This window comes from Dendrobates tinctorius, unplaced genomic scaffold (assembly GCF_039654945.1).
Source record: "Dendrobates tinctorius isolate UK_male_01 unplaced genomic scaffold, ASM3965494v1 ptg000270l, whole genome shotgun sequence".
Classification (NCBI taxonomy): domain Eukaryota; kingdom Metazoa; phylum Chordata; class Amphibia; order Anura; family Dendrobatidae; genus Dendrobates; species Dendrobates tinctorius.
Window position 1 is genome coordinate 7,849,041 of NW_027361937.1, and position 26,815 is coordinate 7,875,855.

At 47.7% G+C, this 26,815-nt stretch overlaps 1 long non-coding RNA gene across 1 annotated transcript in view; it reads left to right on the forward strand.

Annotated features, from left to right (window-relative positions):
* LOC141069642 (uncharacterized) overlaps nucleotides 1-25,373 on the forward strand; it is a 140,067-nt gene extending 114,694 nt beyond the window's left edge. Inside the window, exon 3 of the long non-coding RNA XR_012226614.1 lies at nucleotides 25,315-25,373. This is a non-coding gene — a long non-coding RNA (uncharacterized lncRNA). The remainder of the gene's footprint in view (nucleotides 1-25,314) is intronic.
* The last annotated feature ends 1,442 nt before the right edge of the window (nucleotides 25,374-26,815 follow it).

A 26,815-nucleotide genomic window follows, 5' to 3' on the forward strand; every position in this document is an offset into this window, starting at 1 on the left:
ATGAAGGCAAAGTGTTTGGTTTCCGGGGGCAGTATGGTTGCAAAGCTGAACCTTAAAGGAATGTCCAGAAGGGCACCACCAGGAGTGGAGCCTGAGGCTTAACTGGACTCCACACGGACAACCTCAACCATGCCAGCCACGGAAAAGATGGACAGATTGCAAGCTTTGTCGATTTTGTGGGTGGTGGTGCATGGCCGTTGTTAGTTGCGCTAGCGATTTGTCAGCTTAATTCCGTTAACGAACGAGACGCTGGCATGCCCCCGCGGTCTGCGTCCAGCTTACTAGAGGGGCACATGAGGCTCTGGCACGCTAGATCGAGCAATAACAGGTCTGTCATGCCCTTACATGTCCGGGGCTGCATGTGCGCTACACTGAAAGGACCAGCGTGTCGCTTACAGGTGCGGATAACCCGCTGAAACCTGTTAGTGATGGGGATCTGGGATTTCAATTCTTCCTCGCGAACAAGGATTTCCCAGTAAGTGCAGGTCAACCGGAATTCCGGAATTAGGCCTAACCGGCATTCCAGAAAGAATGTGAAAAAATTAAGTGTCCAAACCTCAGGTGCTGTAGCTTGCTTAACATCTGGGCTCCTCTGCTGAGTAGCACGCAGTTGTTACATAAACAGGTGGCATAGCTTGGTTCACGGGTGGGCAACTCTGCTGAGTAGCAGACAATGCTTACATAAACAGGCGGCATAGCTAGGTTCACGGGTGGGCTCCTCTGCTGGGCAGTAGACACAGGTACTAGGCCCAAAGTATTCACTGGGCTAAATGGAGTTAAAAAATGGTTCTTACATAAACAGGTGGCACAGCTTGGTTCATGGGTGGGCTCCTTTGCGGAGTAGCAGACACAGTTACTAGGCCCAAAGTATTAACTGGGCTAAATGCAGTCAAAAACTGTTTTTTTCATAAATAGGCGGCATAGCTAGGTTCACGGGTGGGCTCCTCTGCTGAGTAGCAGACAGTGCTACAAGGCCCAAAAGGATTTTCTGGACAAGATGCGGTAAAAAATTATTAGAAACACACACGGTGTAGCTCCTTGACAGGTGTACTACACCGCTGGCTACCAGACACGGCTACTATGCCATGAAACTGTCTATTAACATTGAAAACCATTATTAATGTGAAAATAAAGTTACGCTTTTGGTGAACGAACCGTTCTCGAACGGAACCTAGAACAGTCGAATTTTAAGCAAAGTGTTCGAGTTCTACGAACAGCTCGAACGTCGCCCAAAACAGCTCGAATTTGAACTTGGCAAACAGATCGACTTGAACACCGCTCATCTCTAATCAGGAGGCAGACTCAGACGGTCTCAGGCCCAGTATGGATTCAACAAGATTGTAGAAAGTTGAGAAAGGGTACAGTATCACTGGATACCAGGTATATATAGCATAGTTTAAACATTAAAAATCTCCGTGTATATTTCCGGAGTCTGACAAAGATACTCACAGCCTCAGTATGGATTAGACAAGAATCTAAAAAGTAGAAAAAGGGTAATGTATTCGAAGCGTACACCAGTATACACTGTTGGGGTATTTTTCAATCTTCATAAATATATATATTTCAGTCTCAGTAAGACAGTCCAGACTCTCCGCAAGAGGAAACGAGATGGATACAAGTACAGACGGAAAGTCGAGTGATTGCAGAAATTTTGGAATTACTTATCACGGGAGAATTCTCAGAGGCGATGCTGACCCTCAATTACTTTGTCTGTGGAGACAGCGAAAACAGTTATTGTGAAGAAAGGTTTGCTGTATCGCAGTATGATAGATCCCATCACCGTTACGGTCATGATCCAGGGTGGATCTGACAGAGTAAATGCACAAGGTAACCTTTTTTTCCCTTGGCTGTGTGCCAAGGGTGGTTTTGCCCCCGGTGGCCATTAGGGTCATTGCACTGTGGTGATTTCAGTTATAGTTTTCCCCCGGTGGCCATTAGGGTCATTGCACTCTGGTTACCTTAGTTTGTGCACTTAATTAGGTATCAGGTGTGATAGCTCTATAAGAGAGTATCAGGTGTGTAATCACTGCTGGTGATAGAGTATTCATTTGCAAGCAAGCCTGGGTGAAGGATGGAGCTAAAGGAGAGTCACGGGCAGCTCAGTAAGATTCCTGGAGTGTCAGCTATGGTGTCTGCAAGGAGTGCTGGCATGGCGTGGTGGAGTCGCAGCTATGGTGTCAGCAAGGAGTTCGTGCATGGTTTGGTGGAGTGGCAGCTGCTGTGTAGAGCTGCATTCAAAATGCTGGACTTGTTTGCTGAGAGCTGAACTCAAGCATGCTGGACTTTTTGGCAAAAAAGCTGGACTCATTTGCGGGACTCTGTTTCTGGACAGCTGCATGCAGGTGTGGACTCTGTCTGCTCCAAGGCTGCACTATGATGCTGAGAAGGTCCGTTTCTGGACAGCGCACCCAGATGTCGGACACAGTGGAGGAAAAGATGCACGCAGGTGGTGGGCTCTGTTGCTGGGAGCGTAAGCAACAGAGCAAAGCTAAGTGGTGTTCCCCTGTTTTGTCACTTTTCCTTATGTGTGTTTAGTGCAGTGGTGGGATTAGTTTCCGCACCGACCAATTCCCTAGTGAGGGTTTAGGTGCAGGGTGAGCTAGGGTTTAAAGGTATCCTGAGCGATGCCAGGTGCTGAACCGGCCTAGGGAATGCTAGGAGTGTAGAGACACTGACTCAGGGGAGTGCAGGAGGTCTCCAAGTCCCCATTCCCTATCGCAGGGCCACCATTGTTATTGTTACCCAGGTTTACCCTATTCCCCCTGTCTTATTGTATTAGTTACCGGCCTGCGGGCCGCATCACATAGGACAATTACACATGCCGCATCCTGTTGTATCAGTTACCAGCCTGCTGGCCGTGTCACTCAGGACGGGGCATGTGATAGTTACTCATCTCCATCAAATTGTGATCACAGGGAGAGATGTAGACATTGTCCTCACTGCCTATCATGATATGTCAGGTAACTTTGGAGTGCAAAAGACAGAAGCCACAGGCCGTAGGCGATTCTATTGGATTGGCATGAGAGGACACATTTAAAAATGTGGGCAGGAATGTCACACGTCTGTGAGTAGGAAAACCGTGAAAGCTGATGATAAAACACCACTGCATCTCATTGTGAGTCGACGTCCATAACAAATGGAAGCCATTGATCATCTGAAGATAGAGCCCAGCAGGACAGGGCATAGCTACGTCTTAACCATCATCTATCAGTTCACCAAATTTGTATTGGCAGTCCCAGTGAAGGATTTAACAGCCCAGACTACATAGCGGTGGAGCAGGGAGAGGTAAGTATTGCAAGTGCTGGAGCCCTGAGCAAGCAGGGCGGGCCCACTCCTGGGTGGTGGTACTGGCACTGGGCCCCTCATAGTACGCCGGTGTGTCTGACGGCAGGTGTGCACCCCCACTGTCAGAGACACTTGATTGTAATATGAGAGACCCTGTGCCATCGCCCAAGAGTGGGCCTACCCACCTGTCCAGGGCAATGGCACTCGCACGGGTGCGTGCGCCAGGTGGTGACCCAGGCCCTGGGGGGGCAGCCCAGTTACAGAGGTTGAAAAAATGGCATATGTTGATGTTGGACATTCAGTAGCTGCAAATGGAGGAATTGGAGAAGTCCGAGGCAGAGGAGGACAAGAGCGAGCGATTTTTCTGGCAACCTACGTGTCAGCAGGGAAAGGTGGGACAAAATCCTTTGAAACCCATGCATGGTTCATTTTAATGAAGGTTAGATCATCAACATTTTGGGTCGACGGACGGGTCCTTTTTTCTGTCAGGATTGATCCAGCAGCACTGAAGACTCTTTCGGATAGCACACTAGCAGCAGGGCAAGCGAGCTCCTGTAAGGCATATTGTGCCAATTCAGGCCAGGTGTCCAGTTTATAAGCCCAATAGTCAAAGGGGAATGACCTGTGAGGGAGAACATCGATATGGGAGGGGAAGTAGTTTGTAACCATCGTTGACAACTGCTACTGCTGTCTCCTGTCACTTTCAATCGATGCAGTATTACCAGTCGAGTGAGCGGTACTTGAAACATCAGTCCACAACATGGTCATGAAACCCCTGTGTCCAACGCCACTTCGGCTGTGTGCACCATGAACACATCTTCCATGTTGCCCCCTACGGCTCGTGGGAGAACCATCACTGCCGCTGTGTGCTGGGAATGCCTCAAACAAACGGTTCACTAGAGTTGCTTGTTTGTTAGCCAATATTAGCTCTAGGATCTCCTGTGGCGTGATGTTTTGGAATTTGCCTTTATAGCGTGGATCCAGGATGCTGGCCAACCAGTAGTCGTCATCGTTCATCATTTTGGCAATGTGTGGGTCCCTTTTTAGGATCTGCAAGGCATAATCACACATGTGGGCCAATGTTCCAGGTGTCAATGATGCACTGCGAGTGCTGGGTGGAGGAGCACTTTCTGGCAAATCCACATCCCTCCAGTCACGCACAAACCCCGTACCTGACCTTGCTACGCCAACATTTTCTCTTGCCCCCTGAGAAGCATCCTCCTCCCCAAAATAATCATCCCCATCATCCTCCTCCTTCTCTTTTTCCTCCACCTCATCCAGGAGAGTTCCCTGAGCAGACAATGGCTGACTGTCATCCAGGCTTCCCTCCTCCTCTTCCTCCTCGGCTGCAGACGCCTGCTCCTTAATGTGCGTCAACGTTTGCATGAGCAGACGCATAAGTAGGATGCTCATGCTTATGATGGCATCATCTGCGCTTACCAGCCGTGTGCATTTCTCAAAACACTGAAGGACTTTACAGAGGTCTTTCAGCTTCGACCACTGCACACCAGACAACTCCATGTCTGCCCTCAAACTGCCTGCCCGTGTATTCTCCCACAAATGCATTACAGCCTGCCTCTGTTCGCACAGCCTCTGAACTATGTGCAGGGTGGAGTTCCACCTTGTTGCAACGTCGATAATTAGGCGGTGCTTGGGAAGGTGGAGCAATCACTGCAGCTTCTGCATACGACTGGAGTGTACGGGCGACCGGCGGATGTGCGAGCACAGTCTTCACACCTTATGGAGCATGGCTGTTAACTGTGGATAATTATTGAGGAAGCACTGCACCACCAGGTTCAAGGTGTGAGCCAGGCAAGGTATGTGTCTGAGTTTTGAAAGGGCTATGGCTGCCACAAAATTCCGGCAGTTATCACTAACTACCTTGCCTGCCTCAAGATGTAGGCTGCCCAGCCATGACTCAGTTTGTCGCTGCAAGTAGTCGGCCAGTACCTCCGCGGTGTGTCTGCTGTCGCCCAAACACATCATCTTCAACACAGCCTGTTGACGCTTACCACTAGCTGTTCGATAGTGGGACACCTCGTGTGCAACACTGGCAGCTGCGGATGGAGTGCTCGTGCAACTGCGCTCTGTGGACGAGCTTTCGCTTCTGGAGGAGGAGGAGGGTGGAACGCCTACAGCCAACTGTTTCCTATACCGTGGGCTAGGCAGCACTGTCCCACTGCCGCTGTCCCCTGTGGACCCTGCATCCACCACATTAACCCAGTGCGCAGTGATGGACATTTAACGGCCCTGGCCATGCCTACTGGACCATGCATCTGTTGTGAGGTGCACCTTTCCACTCACTGACTGCTTGAGTGCATGGACAATGCGGTCTTTCACATGCAGGTGGAGGGCTGGGATTGCTTTTTGAGAAAAGAAGTGCCGACTGGGTAGGTCATAGTGTGGTACTGCGTAGGCCATGAGCTCACGGAAAGCTTCGCTTTCAACAAACCGGTAGGGCATCATCTCTAACGAGATTAGTTTGGCAATGTGGGCGTTCAAACACTATGTACGTGGATGAGAGGATGAGTACTTTCTTGTCCTACTGAGCATCTCTGGTAGGGTGAGCTGGACTTGAGAGATGCATATGGTGGAACTAGTGGTGGACATGGTGGACTGAGAGAGGGTTGGTGATGGTGTTGGTGGTCTTGCTGATGGCCTAGATTCAGTCTTTCGTAGCAATAACTGTTATGAATGGGTCACCGAGGAGAAAAAAGCAAAACAAGCTAAGTCACAGAAAACTAGAGAGGTTTGTAACTATGCAGATTGCAGATCCCTGATCCTACCACACAACTAGCAGCAGCCGTGAAGCGTACCTACGATGTTCCTAGACGCTTCGTCACGGCCGGAGGACTAAATAAGCCTGAAGCATGAAAAGGGGAAAACTAACTGCCCCAGAGCAGACCCCAAAGGAATAGATAGACCCCACACATTTATTGACGGTGAAACAAGATGAAGGCATAAACACAGGCAGGAAAATAGGCTGAGCAAACGATGAGGCCCAAACTAACTAGAAAGAAAAGGAAAGACACTGTCTGCAACCTGTAAAAAACCCTACAAAAATAATGTCCAACACTTCTGATAGCAAAATTAACCCTGATGTCACTAGACTTCTCACACTATATCAGCACTCTGAAATATTCTGAGACAGAGCAAAAAGAGACCAAACTAGTAAGGGACAAAAAGCAAATTGGCAAAATACTGATAAATAAGAGTGGAAATTCAGCACAGCCCCCAGCCGAGGCTGGCTGACCACAAAAAAAACTGAATAGACCAACAAAATCAAGAGTGAACATTAGCAGAAAAACTTAGCTTTAGATGACTGGAACAGAGCTGAAAACCAAGAGCTGACAAGCCAGAAGGAATCACCAGCAACTGAATAGGGCGTCGGCTGTCTTAAATCCAATCTGAGACTCCTGAGGTCCAATCGTCATCCTCATTCTCAGGTGGCAGATCTCCACCGATCAAATCAGCCTCACTACCTCCTGTTACCACCAGAGGGAGTCTGGAAGGTGAACTCACAACTGGTGAACCAGAGAATGAACTCACAACAAATAACATTGTGATTCCCTGACTGCTTTGGCCTTGCGACGACACCTCAACATTTGCTGATGGTGGTGTGCTAACTAGTGGGGTTACAGTGGGGGAAGCGATGTAGCGTTGCTGACTACCTTCATTCGGAGCAGGTGCACATGTGGTACGTGAGGTTTGGTAGTCCGTCCACGCTTGCAAGTGCATGGTGGTTAAATGTCTAAGCATGCAACTGGTATTCAAATTTCTCAGATTTTTCCCTCGGCTAAAGGTCTTTGCGCACTTCTTACAGATAACCTTTGCCTGATCATTAGGATTTTGTTCAAAAAAGTGCCACACATGCACTCTTCCTACTATGGAAGACATTTTGAGGCCTTGCACGCTGTGCTACTTTGACCGTCTGGCCAAGCTGTCCTGCAACGCTTTGGGTTTTTGTAAACCGTTTTTGGACTGCTACGGGCCTGCCAGATAACAGCTGTTGCGATGTCGATGCCTGCTGCGGATCCTCCTCCTCCTCTTCTGAGCTATTGGCAGCGGCACCCTCTACCCCCAATGGATGCCAATCTGGGTCAACAACTGGGTCATCCATCACCTCCTCTTCAATTTCATGTGCACCTTCCTCTGTCACCGTGTAAGGTGGTATAGTATGCAGGAAGGGGCACCCGAGTTTCATCAGGGTCAGATTCTGGCTCAGTACACTGCGAGGACAATGTAGTGCTCTGAGTGAATGTACCAGCAGATAAATCAAGCAGTGGCTGTGCATCAGTGCACTCCATGTCCGATTCATCTTGGACTGGGGAATTCACGATTTGACTTGATTACCCAGGCATGGTATGTGAAAAGAGCTCCATGGAGTAATTTGTAGTGTGGCCTGCCGCATCCTTCACTTTTGGTAGGGGTGAAGGACACAAGGAAAGGTGTTGTTTCTGACCAGGAGCCTCCACTGACGACTCAGTGCTTTTATTTTTTGAAACTTCAGAAGAGGAGGCGATAGAGCTAGAGGCTGAGTCAGCAATTAAGCCAAAACTTGTTCTTGAAGCTCCGGCTTTAAAAGCGGTTTACCTACTCCCAGAAAAGGGAGCCTTCGAGGCCTTGTGGAGCCTTGCGTTGATCCAGGGAGCTAGTCTGATTGCCGTATGTGGAGTCGGGAAGGAATTTTTTTCCCCAATGTGAAGCTTACTGTTTGCCACATGAGGTTTTTTGCCTTCCTCTGGATCAACATGTTAGGGCAAGTTAGGATAGGATATGGGTTGAACTAGATGGACTTAAAGTCTCCCTTCAACCTTAATAACTATGTTACTATGTTACCTCCTGCCTTAGGTGCTTATTGTGCTTTTGCCACTACCAGCAGATGCCCCACCACCATCAGTACCAGCTGGCAACGCCCGCCCACTTCCACGGCCTCTTCCAGCATACTTCCTCATTTTTTGGAAAAATGTACCCAAAATACCACCAGCTATATGGTACTGTAAAACAAGGTACAAGGTGTATATAGTATTGGGGAGAATTGGAAGCTCCCTAGAGATTTTAGGAGGCTGAACTATTATCTCAGGCCCACTATAGATTACACCTCTATTTAACAGGCTGAAATTGGCTGGTGTATGACAAAGTACAAGGTGTATATAGTATTGGGGAGAATTTCAATCTCCCTAGAGATTTTAGGAGGCTGACAATGATGCTCTCAGTCCAAGTTTGGCAGCAGGCAGCCTAATAAGCAGGACTGCTGCACACACAAAAGTGTGGAAAAATGAAAGCTTGGTAACTGTGCAGAAAAGAGGAAGAAAAGTATTTTTGCTTTTAAAAAAGCAGTTTGCACAGCAATGTGCAAACAGCAATGCAGCTATGAGGGAGCCTTATAAGGCAGCCTAATAACCAAGAGAGCTGATGTACAAAAATATAGCCTCCCCTGTCACTGCACACAAACTGTAGTGTTGTACAGTGGAAATCGCTAACAGCAGAAGCAGTTTTTTGGTTCTTCTTCCCTGCCTAACGCTCTCCCTTATTCAGAATCAGCAGCTGCAACCTCTCCATAATACTAATATCGGCAGAAGTAAGATGGCGGTCGGCGTGCACGCCGTTTTATAGCCCCTGTGACGCCACACAAAGCCAGCCAATCAGTTGCATGCCCTTCTCAAAGATGGTGGTGACCGATGCCCACGTCATCGCGTTGCCCACAGTGTGCGTCCTCCATCATTGGCTGAAAAAGGGCGCTCGAAGCATCATTTGAAACACGACTTTGGCACTCTGGTCGCCGACCTCATGCTATGGTCGGGTTTCCTTTCATGAAACCCGACGTCAGTGAAAGTCGGCGACTTATGAATTTGACGACCCGTTTTGCTCAACTCTACCCTTATATCCTAACCCGTCTACCCGCTCACATACTGCAGCCCTGCTCTGCTAAGAAACTCTGCAGCGTCACCCCAGACCGCATTGTGCATAGAGACTCTCTGTATATTATACAACATCGCTGCAGATTGTCGGACTGCAAACCCCACAATTCTCTAAAAACACATTGGGAATCTCGCCAGGACGTCTTAACTAACCTGCACTGCGATTTCCAGCCCCCAATTCAAAAGTTCAGTTTCTTAAAGAGACAGTGCACCTTTAATCAAAATGGCCAAAAAAGACCCTGCACAGTCTCCCACTGCTGAAACAGAGCAAATACTACGCGATACTGTCCATTATGAAGAGGGGGAAACAGAGCCAGCTTCAGAAACAGACCAAGACTCACGACCAAGACGCTCTGTCAAACCAACCATAAAGGCTGTTGAAAACTATCACAGTACAAAGGATGAGTTCAGTGACAACCTGGACGACCTATGGGAACGAGTCACCTCCCTCATATCAAGCATCCAACGCCAGAAAAATGATGCAGCGAATCTACAGGACACTATAAAACGGCTAGACACGACCCACGGAAGATACAAGAGACTATCCGCAAGGTATGTTGCCTTCCTAAAAGACTCTAATATTGATGAAGCCTCATCAGAATTAAGCAAAGTAGATTCCACAGAAAGAGAAAGGGACGCCACTGTGCAAGACGCCAAAGATAAAGCGGAGCTCCGTATTGCTCATCTGCAAGAATCAAGATCCCACAGGTCAGGCTCATCTAGACACTCTGCTCGGTCATACAAATCATCCTCATGCTCAAGAACTTCAGCCCTCAGCGACAGAATCCTAGAGGCCCGTTTAATTGCAGAGCGATCCAAACTAAGACGTTCCTTTACAGAAAAGAAAGTAGAAGCTGAGGCCCAAGCAAAGATCCTTCAAACAGAAGCAGAGGCTCGGGCAAAGACTCTTCAAACAGAAATGGAGGAAGAAATCGCGCTAGCCGAAGTAAAAATACTTGAGCAAGCATTGAAGCAAAACCTCGACCCGATTTGCCTACCACCACTGGAAGAAGAGGACCCAGACATCCGTACCAGTGATTACGTGCAGAAACAGATATATGCAGCACACACCTTCTCCAGCGACGTTCAACCCAACAATGTGGAAACGTCCAAGTCAGCCCAACTTACGGTGCCAGTGTTACCCACAGCATCTGCAGAGACCCAAGACCAACACAATAATGTGTTCCCTCGGGAGCAGCAATCACCACAAGATGACCACAAAATGCACTCCAGTCCATCTCCACAGTTCAAGCCGCAGCAACATCTGTTGTGAGTTCATTTTCCCCTTCACTATTGAGGTCTGATGAACTCCCTCTTCTGGTGAAGGAAGGTAGTGAGGCTGATTACCAAGCACCTGTGCAGGATGATGATGACTGGAATTGCTGACTGGATATAAGGCAGCCGACGCCCTTCTGCCTTGCTGGTGATCTCTCTGAGGGATTCTAGGAGACCAGTCTGATTCCTGCTCCTCAAAAGCTAAGTTTTCTGCTCTGCTTTTTGCATTTGTGTTTCGGTTTTGTTTTGCCTTGTTTTTCTGGATTTCTGCCATTCCCTGCTGGGGTGAGCTGAATTCCTTTTTGCTCTGTCTTCAGAAAATACCCGAGTACTGATATAGTCTTTTTGAAGCCTAGCGTCTTCAGGGCTTTTTCCCTATCAGTCTGTTGGCTCTTGTTTTGATAGGGTTTTGGCGGATTGCAGACAGCAGCTTTTCTATCCTTTCCTATTTAGTTAGCTTGGGCTCCATCATTTGCTCAGCCTATCTTTCTATCTGTGTGAGTGTTTTTTCATCTTGCTTCACCGTCATTATATGTTGGGGTCTGCCTATTGCTTTGGAGTCTGCTCTGGGGCAGTTTAGATTTCCCTTTCTGTCTTTAGGCTATTTAGTTCTCCGGCTATGATCGAGGGGTCTAGGGCACCGTAGGAACCCCCCACGGCTACTGCTAGTTGTTGTTGATAGGTTCAGGGGTCTGCAATCCGATAGCTGCCAACTTCTCTGGTTTTCTGGACTTAGCTAGTATTTCTGTTTTTGCCTCCTACGGTGACTCATTCATAACAAACATCATTCTACCCGGGAACAATTCACCCTTCCACGCCACACAGCTTATACGCCCGAGAGGCAACACAAGCTTACATGGTAACAAGGAGTGAAGGATCGGATATGCCCGAGTTAACCAGGTTTATGGTGAGCAAAGATCTAATCAGCACCAGCCTCTCAAAGTTTGACCACTGTGCAGAGAACTACAGAGCCTGGAAAGCAACCTTCAAGGCCACCATTGCTGACCTCAACCTATCGGCAGAACGGGAGCTCGACCTCATGGTAAAATGGTTGGGTCCTGACTCCACAAACCGTATCAAGAGTCTTTGGACCGTCTACATCGGGCAAGCCGAAGCAGGTCTCGCTGCTGCCTGGCTGAGACTCAAAAGAACCTATGGCAGCGCTGAAGCCATAGAAAAGTCCCTGTTCAAGAGACTGCAGAACGTTCCAAGGATCAACCTTAAGGAAGCCCACAAGCTTCTTGTCACGCTTGCGCCTTGGCTGAATGGCGCGAGCCGGGGGTTTGTGGCCCCACTGTACCACAAACCAGACTACCCTGGAAGGGGCATGACTACGACAGCTGCCTCGGTCTTCACTGGAGCCTCTGATGGTGAGGTCAGGCTTGTGCAGCAGATAGCTGTCGGGTGCCACTCCAGGGTGGTGTCTGGCTGTGGCTGCTGATCCCACACGGGGACAAGTCACTCAGACAGGTGTGACTAACAGGCAGGCTGAGACACTGGGCAAGAGGGCACGGTTTGAAGACACAGGACAGGCGGGCACGGCTTGGAGACACAGGACAGGCGGGCACGGCTTGGAGACACAGGACAGGCGGCCACGGCTTGGAGACACAGGACAGGCGGTCACGGCTTGGAGACACAGGACAGGCGGGCACGGCTTGGAGACACAGGACAGGTGGGCGTGGTAAGAGAAGGGGCAGGTAGGGACCTGTTCACACAGCAAGTGTAGGTAGGAGGGAGTGGTGTATGAGAGAGCAGGTTTGGACCTGTTCACACAGCAGGTGTAGGCAGGAGGGAGTGGTGTATGAGAGAACAGGTTTGGACCTGTTCACACAGCAGGTGTAGGCAGGAGGGAGTGGTGTATGAGAGAACAGGTTTGGACTTGTTCACACAAGAGGTGCAGGTATGGATATAGGCAGGAAGGGGTGGAATATGAAGGAACAGGTTTAGACCTGTTCACACAGGAGGTGCGGAGCAGGCAGAGCCGCAGAGGTGCGGAGCAGGCAGAGCCGCAGGAGTGCGGACTGAGCGGCTAGGGTGCAGATGCACAGATAAAGCTGCGAGGGTGCAGATGCACAGATAAAGCTGCGAAGGTGCAGATGCACAGATAAAGCTGCGAAGGTGCAGATGCACAGATAAAGCTGCGAAGGTGCAGATGCACAGATAAAGGTGCGAAGGTGCAGATGCACAGATAAAGCTGCGAAAGTGCAGATGCACAGACAGGGGGAACACAAGGAAAGACACGGCAGAGAAGGAACCACAAACAAGGAGACTGACAGACAGAGGTAAGACTGAGTTCAGACAGAGACACCGGTACAAAGACACAAGGACCAGGATATACTGCCTCCTGGCAAGCGGACAGAGAACAGACAAGGCACTGGGAACAAGACTCAAGGGCCAGGATATTCAGCCTCCTGGCAGGCAGACAAGGTACAAAGCAAGACTAGAGTAATCCTCCAGAGAAGGAGACACACAGAACAGGGCCTGGCTTGCTCAGCAGCAAGATACTAACTGAGTATAGACATTGCACAGGCAATGTTTCAGTGGGAGTGGTGAAACTAAATAGTCAAGGGCTCCAGGTGATTGGTCAGGGACAGATTACCCAGGTGCACCCTGACTGCATAAGAACCAGAGAGTTCAGGCGCCGCCCCCCTATACACACAGTCAGGAAACATGGAGAGCAAGCAGGAAAACACGAGGCATAGCACATCGAGCACAGGGCTGGCAACAGACAGTATTCACAGCATGGCTTGAAGTAGAAAGTAAGTTGGTGTGCGGGGGATGGGAGGCCATGTAGTGATGCCAGCAGGGTTGTTACACTTCTGGACTTAAGTGATCTGCTTATGGAGCTGGAACTTGAAAAAAAGAGACCCGCGTCTGTCTGTATTGTGCTACCTGGACACCGCCCATGGGGTGAACCCAATCGTCTCAAAGCGGCCACATCACAGTCTGCAAGAGAAGTGGGCAGTATGCGTTTCCAGGTACAAAAGGTCACATGATGTCACCTTTCCTCCGTTTAATCAGTTCTGCAAGTTTGTCGACGAACAGGCCCAAATGAGGAACGACCCTAGCCTAGACTTCCTGGAGTCTAACACTACAGCTCCAGCAACACCGTCATCAAGGTATGAAAGCACCTCACATAAACGCAAGGACTTGAGGAGCAGTATAAGTGTCAGAAAGACTAACCTGCCACCACCTGCAGTAACTGCCGATAAACAGTACACTGTTCCATCGAGAGATAAGTCTTTCAATCGTGAGTGTCCCATTCACAAAAAACCACACTCACTGAACAAATGTAGAGGCTTCAGGTCCAAAACCATGCAGGAGCGCAAGAAAATCCTCAGTGAACCTGGGGTATGTTTCAAGTGCTGTGCCTCATTAGAACACATGGCCAAGGACTGCAATTCTGCCATTAAGTGTGAAGAGTGCCATAGTGACAAACACCCATCAGCTTTGCATCAAACCTCAGTCACCAGCGATCCAGCAGTCGCAGTTACCTCTAGTCCGGCTACAAGCCATGGCGGGGAGCCACAGAATAACGCCAAGTCTACCACGGCTGTCTCCTGCTCAGAGGTATGTGGGGAGAGCCAAAGTGATAAATGCTGTGCCAGGATATGCCTAATCAGAATTTATCCAGAAGGGCAACCAGAGAACGCAGTAAAAATGTATGCCATCATTGACGATCACAGCAATCGATCCCTAGCTGGACCCAAGTTCTTTGAAGCCTTTGGAATCAAGGGACCAGCAACGCCATATACTCTGAACACTTGCTCAGGTCGCAACTAGCGGCAGAAGGGCACAAGGTTTCATTGCTTCTCCTGTCAACGGAGGCGTAGAAATACCCTTACCTACGCTAATCGAATGCGATCAAATAACCGACCAAAGGGATGAGATCCCTACCCCGGAAGCTGCGTTCCACCAACCACACCTAAGGCACCTAGTCAGTGTTATCCCACCTATGGACTCAGATGCTGAAATCCTACTTCTGCTTAGCAGAGACAATTTAAGGATACATAAGGTCCACCAACAGTGTAATGGTCCTGACTATGCCCCCTACGCACAGAGACTCGACTTGGGGTGGGTAATCATAGGAAATGTGTGCTTGGACTGAACAAGAGTCGATTCCTTTAAGACCTATGTATGCAGAGACGGACGAGCTACTTTCTGCAAACCATGCCCTCATCACTATGAGGTGAAAGAGAAGCCTCCAGATCCCGTACAACTGCCTGATGTCATTCCTTCTCCCTATGCAGACAACTTGGGAAGATCGGTGTTTCATACAACTAAGGATGACAACAATGTAGCCCCGTCAATGGAAGACAAGGAATTTGTCAGGATAATGAACATGGAGTTCCTTAAGGACGAGACTAATCACTGGGTTTTTCCCCTACCCTTCCGAGCTACCAGGGTAAGACTCCTGAACAATCATGAACAAGCCTTGTCCAGCTTCAACTCTCTCCAGCGCACACTTAGCAACAAACCGGAGATGAAAGAACACATTGTCACCTTTATGAGCAAGATATTGCGGAATAACCATGCGGAGCCAGCGCCTCCCTTAAAGGAAAATCAGGAGCGCTGGTACCTACCCTCATTCCGAGTATATCACCCACGGAAATCGAAGCAAATTAGAGTTGTCTGATTCAAGCGCCAAACATCAAGGCGTATCTCTCAAAGATGTCCTCCTCACGGGTCCTAGTCTAACAAACAACCTAGTAGGAGTGTTGATGAGGTTCCGGAAAGAACCCATTGCCATCACCGCCGACATTGAACAGATGTTTCACTGTTTCATAGTCAGAGAGGACCATAGGAATTTCCTCAGGTTCCTGTGGTACAAGGACAATGACCCCAGCAAAGAGATGGTGGAGTATCGCATGAGGGTGCACGTATTCGGGAACAGCCCATCCCCCGCAGTGGCAACCTACAGCCTGCGGAGAACCGCTCAAGAAGGAGAGACAAAATATGGAACAGATGCCAGAGACTTTGTAGAGAAAGACTTTTATGTAGATGATGGACTAAAATCTCTACCCACAGAAGAAGCGGCTATCGATCTACTCAAGAGGACCCAAGGTATGCTGTACCAAGCTAAGCTTAGATTGCACAAAATTGCTTCAAACAGCCAGGCTGTCATGAGAGCCTTTGATTCAAGTGACCAAGCTTCAGGATTCAAGGACATAGATCTGGGACCAGACTGTCCGCCTGTGCAGAGAAGCTTAGGCTTGAGGTGGAACCTGTCAGGCGACACCTTCAGTTTCCAATTCAACTGTGCAGACAAACTATTTGGGTCACCCTCCCAGGGCTGTGGGGGTACTCGGTACCGGGCCCGATGAGCTTCAATGGGAGATGTCACGGCAGCTGAGACCCGGCCCGTGGCCCTGGGCACCCATTGTAAAAAGGGGGAAAGATTATGACTGAGTCGTGACGCCACCTGTGGTGTTCGGCAATGAAGATGTTAAGCCGACGCTGCAGACAGATCCTCTGGGACAGATGGTGTGGTGCAGCAATGATGTTATAGCCCTCCACAGGCAGGGCTGTAGTCCCAGGGCAGAGTAGGTGAAGTGACACTTAGATGGTGTAGTGTCGGGCGCAAGGGATGTAGCAGTGCTGGGCAGGTTGGCACAGGAATAAGTGGAGGACACCAGGACATGTAGTTCCAAAGCTTTACTGAGAGTCTGTTGCAGGTACAGGTGCCCGCATCTGTGCCGTGTCCCCCGGGTCAGGAGCTCAGCCAACTTCCAGGCAAGATGAAGTCCTCCTTTCCAACACTCCGCCAACATATGTGCCTTTTCCGAACGTCTCCCTCTTAGTGCCTTTGAGTGAAGTACTCACAGTACTGAGTTACACTGGAGTTCCTCCTGTCAGATGTTCCTAAGAATTCTACTTGTATGGCAGACAGCTATAGCCTGCTTCGGGGACTCCTTACTACCTAGTCCCGGCTCACTATCATTGCTGTTGTGCCCCCAAGTCTTGTGTGGGAAAAAAGTGGTCACTACTTCTATTCCTCCGGTGTCTGCTGCAGGACATTTAGTATCAGTACAACCGCGGGGACCGGACCCCAGCCTTGCGCTCAGAACTTGAGAAGGGTTCTCCTCTAACCCTGGTCCTTGTTCTCTTATTCTCCTTACGTTCCGTACTAATCCTTCTTTCTTATGGAGAATCAGGCTTTCTTTCTCTCTTTCCTGTGCCAGCAGACCCAGGTCACTGAGGCCTGCTGCAGCACTTCCATCAATCCATCCCTCTCTCAGGGATCTTCTCTCAACTCCCTGTCGCTCTCTGACCTTCTGTCAGACTGACTGACTAAATCCTCACTCTTCACGCTCTTTAGTGTAAACTAAGCTCCACCCGCCTCCCAGCACATTTCGTGTTCCAAGCAGGGAGCCACCAAGGGGTGCTATGCTACACTCCAAGCAGGGAGCCGCTGAAGGTGCTTTGCTACACTACTTTGTGGTGTGGGGTGCAGGTGTTGGAGTGTGGTCAGGTGTCTCCACCTTACCTGGATGGTGGGGTACCACACCTCAGGAGGAGGTGCAGTTCTTCTGTGGCGACTTAACACTCAGGGGCGCCACACATTCACTAAACGTGGTGTCCTGTCAGTGGTGAATAGCTTATACGACCCACTGGGGTTCGTAGCACCAATTACCATACAAGGTAAATCCCTTCTGAGACAGCTTTCTGAAACCGTCAAGGACTGGGATGCTCCACTCCCTCCTGAGAAGGAACCAAAATGGGAAACCTGGAAGCAGTCTTTATGTGCCTTGGATGAGATCCACATACCGTGATGCTACGCCAGAACCTCACTTGCTGCTAGCACTAGGATGGAACTCCATGTGTTCTCGGATGCATCCACGGAGGCCATTGCAGCAGTTGCCTATCTGAAGGTGATGGGACCCGACAATCAAGATCACGCTGGGTTCGTCTTCGGCAAGGCTAAGTTGGCTCCCCAACCTGACCACACTATTCCCAGGCTTGAACTCTGTGCGACCGTGCTTGCAGTAGAACTCGCAGACTTTATACAGCACGAGTTTGACACCAACATAGATGACGTACAATACTACAGTGACAGTAAGGTTGTCTTAGGTTACATCTACAACCAAACAAGGTGCTTCTACAAGGTACGTCAGTAACCGCATCGAGAGAATAAGGACGTCTTCCAAGCCTGAACAATGGCACTATATCCCATCTGAACTTAATCCAGCTCACCATGCCACTAGACCTATGTCTATATGGTCCTTTGCTAACTCTTCTTGGCTTTCAGGTCCTAAGTTTCAGTTGGAACAGAAGGGAAGTGAATGTGTCGAGGAAGTCTTCAGCATCCAGGATCCGGATGGTGATCCAGAAGTCCGCTCCGAGGTCAGTGCTTTGGTGACGAACACTAAACCAACCTCCAGCCTCGGTTGCCAGTGCTTTGAATGCTTATCCAATTGGATGAAACTCATCAAGACTATAGCAAAGTTAGTCCACATTGCGAGATCGTATCACAACTCACTTGGAGACAGACTGTCACGGCTGGCACGGCTGCCGTAAACCACTCTCTGCTGAGGACATTTCTCACTGTGAGTCCCTTATAATACATTACGTCCAGCAGAGCGCATTCAGTGCTGAATGGGAATGCCTACACCACAAACATCAGATCCCTCTGAAAAGCCCCATTGCCCACTTGAATCCAGTAATGGACGGCTTCGGTTTGCTCAGAGTCGGTGGTCGTTCAAATCAAGCCAAGATTGTGGCTTCAGAGCAACATCCTTACATCATTCCCAGTAAACATCATATACTGATCTACTGATCCGGCACTTTCATGAAAAAAACGAGCACCAAGGCAGGCAGATCACAGAAGGCAAGTTACGGTCTGCAGGGCTTTGGATCATAGATATGAAAAGACGCGTAGCAGGATCACGACATCGCTGTGTGCAATGTCGGAAAACCAGAGGAAAACAGGTACATCAACAAATGGCCGACCTGCCCTCTGACAGACTGAGTGCCGAACCGCCTTTCACCTACGTTGGCCTAGATGTCTTTGGGCTATGGATGGTATCTGCACGCATAACTCGAGGTGGCCACGCCAACAGCAAACGCTGGGCCGTACTATTCACTTGTATGAGTGTCCATGCCGTCCACATAGAGGTAATAGAATCTATGGACACATCCAGCCTGATCAACGCCCTCCGGCGTTTTCTAGCGATCAGATGACAGGTGAAACAGCTAAGGTCCGATCGTGGAAGCAACTTCATTGGTGCATGTCGAGACCTAAATATCAACTGGCAGAAAGAGGTTGCACCTGGATCTTCAATCCTCCGCATAGTTCTCACATGGGAGGTTCCTGGGAAAGGATGATCGGGATCTCACGCAACATCCTGAACTCTATGTTTATGGACGTAAATTCTTCAAGGCTTACGCATGAGACCTTGGTTACTCTTCTGGCTGAAGTCTCCACCATAATCAACTCAAGACCACTTGTCCCAGTGTCCATGGATCCCGAAAAACCGACCATTCTTACGTCAGCTACTCTTCTCGCGCAAAAGACCGGGAACTCGCTAACAGTTAGTGGAGAGTTTACTCACGCAAACACCTAGCAGAAACAGTGGAAACGTGTGCAGTACCTCGCTGATTACTTCTGGAACCAGTGGAGAAAGGAGTATCTCGTGATCCTCCAAGGAAGAAGGAAATGGCGACAGAGTAAACCGAACTTGGAAGGAGACATGGTACTAATGAAAGAACAACAAGCCCAAAGGATCGACTGGCCTATGGGAATCGTTACAAAGACTTTCCGTAGTCAAGACGGTAAGGTCCGGAAGGTGGAGCTGAAGGTCCTTAGAAAAGGCGAGCCTAAGACATTTCAGAGGCCAATCCACAAGCTCGTATTAATACTACCAATTGAGGACATACCGGTAGGATGAACTGTTATGGATGAGTCACCGAAGGAGGAAAAAACAAAAATAATAGCTAAGTCCAGAAAACCAGAGAAGTTGGCAGCTATCGGATTGCAGACCCCTGAACCTATCCACAACAACCAGCAGTAGCCGTGGGGGGTTCATACGGGGCCCTAGACCCCTCGATCACAGCCGGAAAACTAAATTAGCCTAAAGACAAAAAGGGGAAGTCTAAACTGCCCCAGAGCAGACCCCAAATCAAAAGACAGCCCCCAACATATAATGACTGTGAAGCAAGATGAAAACACTAACACAGATAGAAAGATAGGTTGAGCAAATGATGGGGCCCAAGCTAACTAAATAGGACAGGATAGAAAAGCTGCTGTCTGCAATCCGCAAAAACCCTATCCAAAAATGTACCAACAGACTGATAGGAAAAACAGGCCCTGAAGTCGCTAGGCTTCAAAAAGACTATATCAGCACTCAGGTATATTCTGAAGACAGAGCCAGAGATAAACAGATCAGAGACAAAAATGGAATTCAGCTCACCCCCGGCCGGGGATGGCTGAACTCCAAAAAACAAGGCAAACAAAACCAGAACTAAAGAGTACAAAAAACAGAGCAAAACTTAGCTTTGAGAATCAGAAATCAGACTGGTCTCCAAGAATCCAGCAGGAAAATCACCAGCAAGGCAGCAGGGCGTCGGCTGCCTTATATCCAGTCATCAGTTCCTGTGACCCAGTCATCATCTACCTGCTCAGCTGTTTGGTAATCAGCCTCACTACCTTCCTTCGACAGAAGAGGGAGTTCATCAGACCTCACTGGTGAAGGGAAAAATGAACTCACAACAATGAACCACGAACAGAACTCTGCCCTAGTACTTCATCCATTGGATTACCGTTGGGTCCGAGACAGTTTGGCCTAGTGCGGCTTCTCCGATCCAAAGATGGGTTTTCTTTGGATTGTCTCAGGAACTTTGTCATCTACCTTGTTTTGAAGTTATTATTGCATGCATACATATTTCTGTTTATTTTCCAGGTTATTGAACTATATTTAAAAAAAAAAAAAACAAAAACAATATAGTGAAATCCCTTACAGAATTTTAGATGGGGAGTGTGCTGTTCCATCTAATGTTATGATTATATGGTTTCATAGATTGTGTTATTTTCCATGCTGTGTAGTCTTGCATTTGGTCTACTGCCATCTGCTGGTCTTTTTCTGTACAGCAGCCTGCAGCTAATTAATTCTAGTACATGCCTTCCACTTCCGGGTCAGGTCACTCCTCTTTCTGCTGGTGGCCATTCTTAGTTTCATTTTCACCTGGGAGAGACTCGCCTGTACAGGCTGTGAAAGGCGTCAGTTTTTTTACCAATTTGATGAATCAATTTGCTGCACCTTGCTCCAACTTGCTACCACCTTGCTGCATCTTGCTGTACCACCTTGGTTGGTACACCTGCATTTCTGGAGAAGAACTGCATTACCAATCATACGCTGTATGTCCAGATTTCCAATAAACAAGTCTGGACTTCACAATCCTTGGTGTGTATAATCTCTCCGAACACTGAACAGCAACAATGGTCCTGTCTGCTCTGCATTGAGGAAACTCTCCCAGCCCCAATCAACTACACCTCCATTCGTCTCATGTGGGGACAGAACAATATGCCCTTTAGCGATTGTTAATTATCTTTTTTTATTGATAGATCGGACGATTCTGAACGCGACGATACCAAATATGTGTATGCTTGATTTTTTTTATTGTTTTATTTTGAATGGGCTGAAAGGGGGGTTATTTGAACTTTTATATTTACATTTTTTTTAATATTTTTAAAGACATTTGTTTACTTTTTGCATGCTTCAATTGTCTCCATGGGAGATTAGAAGATGCAGTACTTTGATTGTCTCTTCTATACAGAGGCAATGATTAGATCGCCTGTGTATAGCAGAAATGTTCACTTGCTATGAGCGCTGACCACATGGTGGCGCTCATAGCAATCTGGCAATGATATCGATCGAGGTCTGCTACAGACCTCTGGTTGTCATTCCGACCCATCGGTGACCCACAATCATGTGATGGGGTCACCAATAGGTGGGATTAGTGATGTGCTTCCGGTAAGCTGTCAGAGATTGCCAGTCGCAGGTGGACTGTGATTCCACCCGCAGCTGTTGCGGGCGCATGTCAGCTGTACAGATCAGCTGTCATGTGCCAGGAAACGGCGAGTCCGATGCGGGAGAGCTATTACGCCCAATGTCGGAAAGGGGTTAAACTTCTTCAGGTTTCAAAAGACATGATTTGATGTGACTATGCTTCTGGTGTTTAGCACGTGGAGATTCCACAAACTAAATAAAGTCTAGGGGGCCGAAAAAGACAAGAGGAAGTCACCAGGCATCTTCTGTAGCGTTTAAAAAATGATCAAACATCTGACCGTATGAACAAGTCGTTTTTCCAATAGAAATGAAGACTCTTTCAAGCAGTTTAGCTATTTTTCAATTTTTTTTTTTTGTTTGCAAACCGTATGTTCTTGCTGTATTTGATGTGTATAATTTTGGCTAACAAATCTAAAGCCACATAAAAAGAGTGACATGCTGTTTTAAAGGTTTTGTGCTTCTATTGTTTCAGTGTCAAAATCGGAGTCACCTCTTGTTAATTGCTCTACTTTCCCAGCACACAAAAAAAAAATGGAATACTCACCATCGGACTGGTACCATTCCCCCGATCTTCATGTTGCCTCAGTGATCATGTGACAAAAACGGTTACCTAACCACTGCAGCCAATCAATGGCTGCTGAGCCAACACGCATACAAGTTTGCAGTAACAAGGTTCACATGACAGCCGCACTCTGGGACCCTACCATATGGCTAAGTTAAGATGAGTGTGTGAAAATTCATCCCGTTAAAAATGCACAATTCTTTATGAATTTGGGGCATCTTACTTGAGTGGACGCTGCTCTAAGAGCGATATATAAAAGCTACCCGGCTTGATGAGATTTCCCACCAGCTCTTTTCTTTTACAGGTGGGTCGCCCTCCCAGGGCTGTGGGGTACTCGGTACCTGGCCGATCTCTCAGAGGGAGGTGTCACAGCAGCGGTGACCCGGTCCGTGGCCCTGGGCGCCCATGTAAAAGGGGATTGAGTGATGGGAATAAAGTTTATTGATGATTCGTGACGCCACCTGTGATGTTCGGCAAAGGAGGTGTTAAGCCGACGCTGCAGACAGATCCTCTGGGACAGATGGTGGGGTGCAGCTGTGATGTTATAGCCCTCCACAGGCAGGGCCATTGGTCCCAGGGCAGTGTAGATAGGTGTTGGGGACAAGGGTGCAGTGTATGGCACAAGGATGTAGCAGTGCCGGAGAGTTTGTAGGAAGAAGGCAAGGACACGACAGGGTGCAGTTTCTTTACCATTACTTGGCAAATGCAGTCCAGGGTCCAGATTACAGATGGCAAAGGAGCAGGCTAGCCTGGAAGCAACTCAGGAATCAATCTCTCAGATGGGTTGTGTAGTCTCCTCTCTAGCGCTTACTTGAGGTACATGCAGTACTGTGTTACACTGACGTTCCTCCTTCTTCCTGTTATGAGCTCATTTTCTCCTTCACCTTTGATGTCCGATGAACTCCCTCTGCTGGTGAAAGGAGGTAGTGAAATTGATTTGGATGGGAAAAACCTGTCATCTGAACAGGTGGAGTGTGATTGGACATCCGGAATCTCTGAGTGGATATAAGGCTGCCGACGCCCTGCTGGGTTGCTGGTGATCCTCTCTGCTCTGAGCTCTGGCCTCCAGTTTAGTCCTGTCTACTAAAGCTAAGTTTTTGCTCTGCTATTGTTCCATGAGATTTTGTCTGGTTTACTTAGTGTTTTTGTTCAGCCAGCCCTGGTTGGGACTGGCTGAGCTCCATTTTTGTCTCTGATCAGTTGATCTCTTTGCTCTGTTTTCAAAATATACCTGAGTGCTGACATAGTGATTTTGAAGTCTAGTGACTTCAGGGCCTTTTCTATCAGACATGTTGGACATTATTTTTGGCAGGGTTTTTGCGTGATTGCAGACAGTTGCTTTTCTTTCCTGTCCTATCTAGTTAGTGAGGGCCCCATCGTTTGCTCAGCCTGTCTTTCTGTCTGTGTTTGTGTTTTCATCTGTTTTCAACGTCAATACATGTTGGGGGCTGTCTTTTGCTTTGGGGTCTGCTCTGGGGCAGTTTAGATTTCCCCTTTCTTTCTTTAGGTTTATTTAGTTCTCCGGCTGTGAACGAGGTGTCTAGGACCACCGTAGGAACACCCCACGGCTACTGTTAGTTGTTGTGAATAGGATCAGGGGTCTGCAATCCGCTAGCTACCAACCTCTCCAGTTTTCTGGACTTAGCTTGTATTTTTATTTTTTCCTCCTCCGGTGACTCATTCATAACATCTTCCCTTTTGGATCTACCTCGTATGGCAGACAGCTGTAGCCCTCTATTTCTCTTGGCTCACCCATTGCTGTTGTTCCTCCGAGACTTAGGTAGGAATAGAGCATTTACAGCTTCCTATTCCTCTGGTTTCTGTTGCAGGAACTTCAGTATCCATACAACCGTGGAGACCAGGCTCTGGATCATGCGCTATCACTGGGAGGGAGCTCTCTATCCTCAGCTCAATCTCCAGCTTCTCTCCACACATCTACTCTCGTTGCCCTCCTAACACTAACTGACTAATTTCCCCTCCTGGCCCCCAGAGAGAAACTCTTCCCCTTAGTATTGGTTCAGAGCTCCCTCTGCTGGCCTGGAGTGGGAACCATGTTGCATGACATGATTAACTGCTAGAGAGACCCTTTATTGCTTCCAAGTCTGACATCACCCTCCCCGGAGTAAGGCAATGCCACTGTGGCGACCATGCTCCTGGGGGCGCCACATTGGCCTTTTCCATCTAGGATCCATTTCTGTCTTGGACTTAAAAAAAAAATGCGTGGGGGGGCGTGAGGAAGCGATGAAATATCAAGCGAAAGGTGCGTTGGGGAACGTGGTCACAGAACAGGCAGTCACTATGGGTAATTAACCTCTTCATTCTTTACTTAGTCATGTAGCGGACTTTGCATATGTATACATATATATTCATTGTTGATACTACCATGGTGATGTTTATGATTTAGGGGCACTTGTTCAGCATGCCATTGCACTGCATGGTTGGCTATATGAGCCACCTGATACTGAGTGAATCAGCTGCCTGATGTTTACATTAACTCTTTCTATCACCATTGGTTTGACATAGGTTATTTTTTGCTCTGTCCTGCTATTATGTTTTGCTCATAGTCTGTGGCCATCAGTCTTGTGGATCATATGTATCCATACATACTAATTGATATGATATATTTTATTGTACATTTTACTATTTATGTAATTGATGAACTTTTCTATTAATAAATACTTATTTTTCATTGTATATGGTAAACTCATTTTTTCTCCGTATTTTTTTATATGTATCTCTAAGTTTATATACATGAAGTTTTCTTGACTTTGTGCTGGTACTTTTTATGTTAACAGTATGAGTGTCTTGAGAACATCAATTCTGTTAACAACGAAGCAGATAAGGCAGCCCACGACTAGACAGGCCCTTCTGGCATTTGTCAGAATTGCCAGATGGTCAGTCCGGCCCTGGTTGAAAATATAGGGAAAAGATGCCGCTACAAAAAAAGATGGCAAAACAAATTATAAAAGCTCCTTCAGAAAAAAGACTGCAGGCATTTTCCTAAAGAGGCTTCACCTAGGACAACCTCAGCAGACGACGAGTGCGCATACCCTAAGAGGCTTTAGGACATAGTCGTTCAGAAGAGTTTTTATAGTTTTGTTCTTCTTCATTAGTGCTGTTATTCAATAGGATCATTTTAAGTTCTCACAACGAGTATTTCGTGCTGCATGTTTTTTTATGGAAATGTATTCCTGTAACTTTAAGGCTTTTATATGAATCTCATTTTCACTGTGCTTTTTTTTTTTTTTTTTTTTTTATAATGCAGTGCTTCTTCCACATAGACTTGATTCAGAAGAGGAAAAATCAGCAGGTATGGAAAAAAACAAAAAACAAAACATATAATCTACACATGATTTTATCAATAGAAGTTTTGACAAAGCCAAACACCAGGAAATATCCAAAGCAAAGCAGTTAGATTTAAAACATGACATACCAAAAGGAGACAAAAACCACAACATAAAAAAGTAATAAAAATGGACGTAAAAAGACTCGCTAATAATACAATTAGCCTAATTTAGGTAACTACTGCAGAACATCTGCAACATGAAAAATTAATCAAATATTCATAATGGAAACTTCCACCTTTGATTCACCATGCGATGCACACCTTGGTTAGTATAATCTACCTAGCATTTTTTTATTATGTCAAAAGAAAAGTAACAGATTTTGCAACATTTTAGCTGAGAAAATGTAATTGTAGTAACCCAACAGATTTCTAACTTTGCTGAAAGGCCCTTTTGAAATATTCAAGCACTGAAAATATAGTAAGATAAATCTCTTAAATGCCAGACACAAAAGCATGCTGTGAAGAGGAAAAATGAAGCTAAACACCCTCAAATTGGGGTTTTGCTTTTTTACATCAGTACAGGAGCCATTTTACATAAAGTATGGTATTTTTCAAACTATGAAATGCACCCCAAATTTGGGGGTGGAAAATAGGGAAAAAAAAAAGCTTTTTATAAGATGGGGGTTCGTCTTATATTCTGAATTTAAGGAATCTTACCTGGAGGCTGGCGGTGGTGATGGGCCACAGGAGACATGGTCCCCTTCCTTAGGAAGCTGGCAACGACAGAAGTGGGCCAATACTGCGGGCCCTGGGTGGGAGGAGGGGTAGCCCAGCAGTGCAATGCTGCGGGTCCGATGGCGGTGAGGCAGAGCAGAGTACATTGCGTGGAGCAGGGTCCCTTCCTCAGGAAGCCGGTGTCAGAAGTGTGGCAATGCTGCAGGCCCGGTGTTGCCGGTGAGCAGAGTGCATTATAGTTTTCCTGGTGGCCATTATCCTGAAGCCGTGGGCTGCCGGAGACGGCTCGTTCGCAGAGTGGGATCTCAGCCCAACCAAGATTTCAATCTGATCACGCGCCGCCTCCAGCGACCATTTTCCTGAAGTCCACAGCCTCAGGAAAATGACTGCTGGAGGAAGCATGTGTGCAAATTGAGATCTCAGCTGGGTCGAGATTCCAATATGCGCATGGCACCTTTGGCCTCAGGAAAATGGCTGACGGGAAACCAATGATGCACCGGGCCCATAGCATCGCCACACTTCTGCCACCACCAGCTTCCTGAGGAAGAGACCCTGCTCCACTATCATCGCAACCCCCTGGTAAGCCTGCATTCAGACTATAAGACCAACTCCCCATTTTTTGAGAAAAAGTGCATCTTATAGTGCAAAAAAAATACAGTATGCTCTTAAGAGACTTGTTCACAGACTTGCGGGAAGAGGTTGTCCACTACTTTTTGATTGATGACCTATCCTTAAGGGCCCGTTA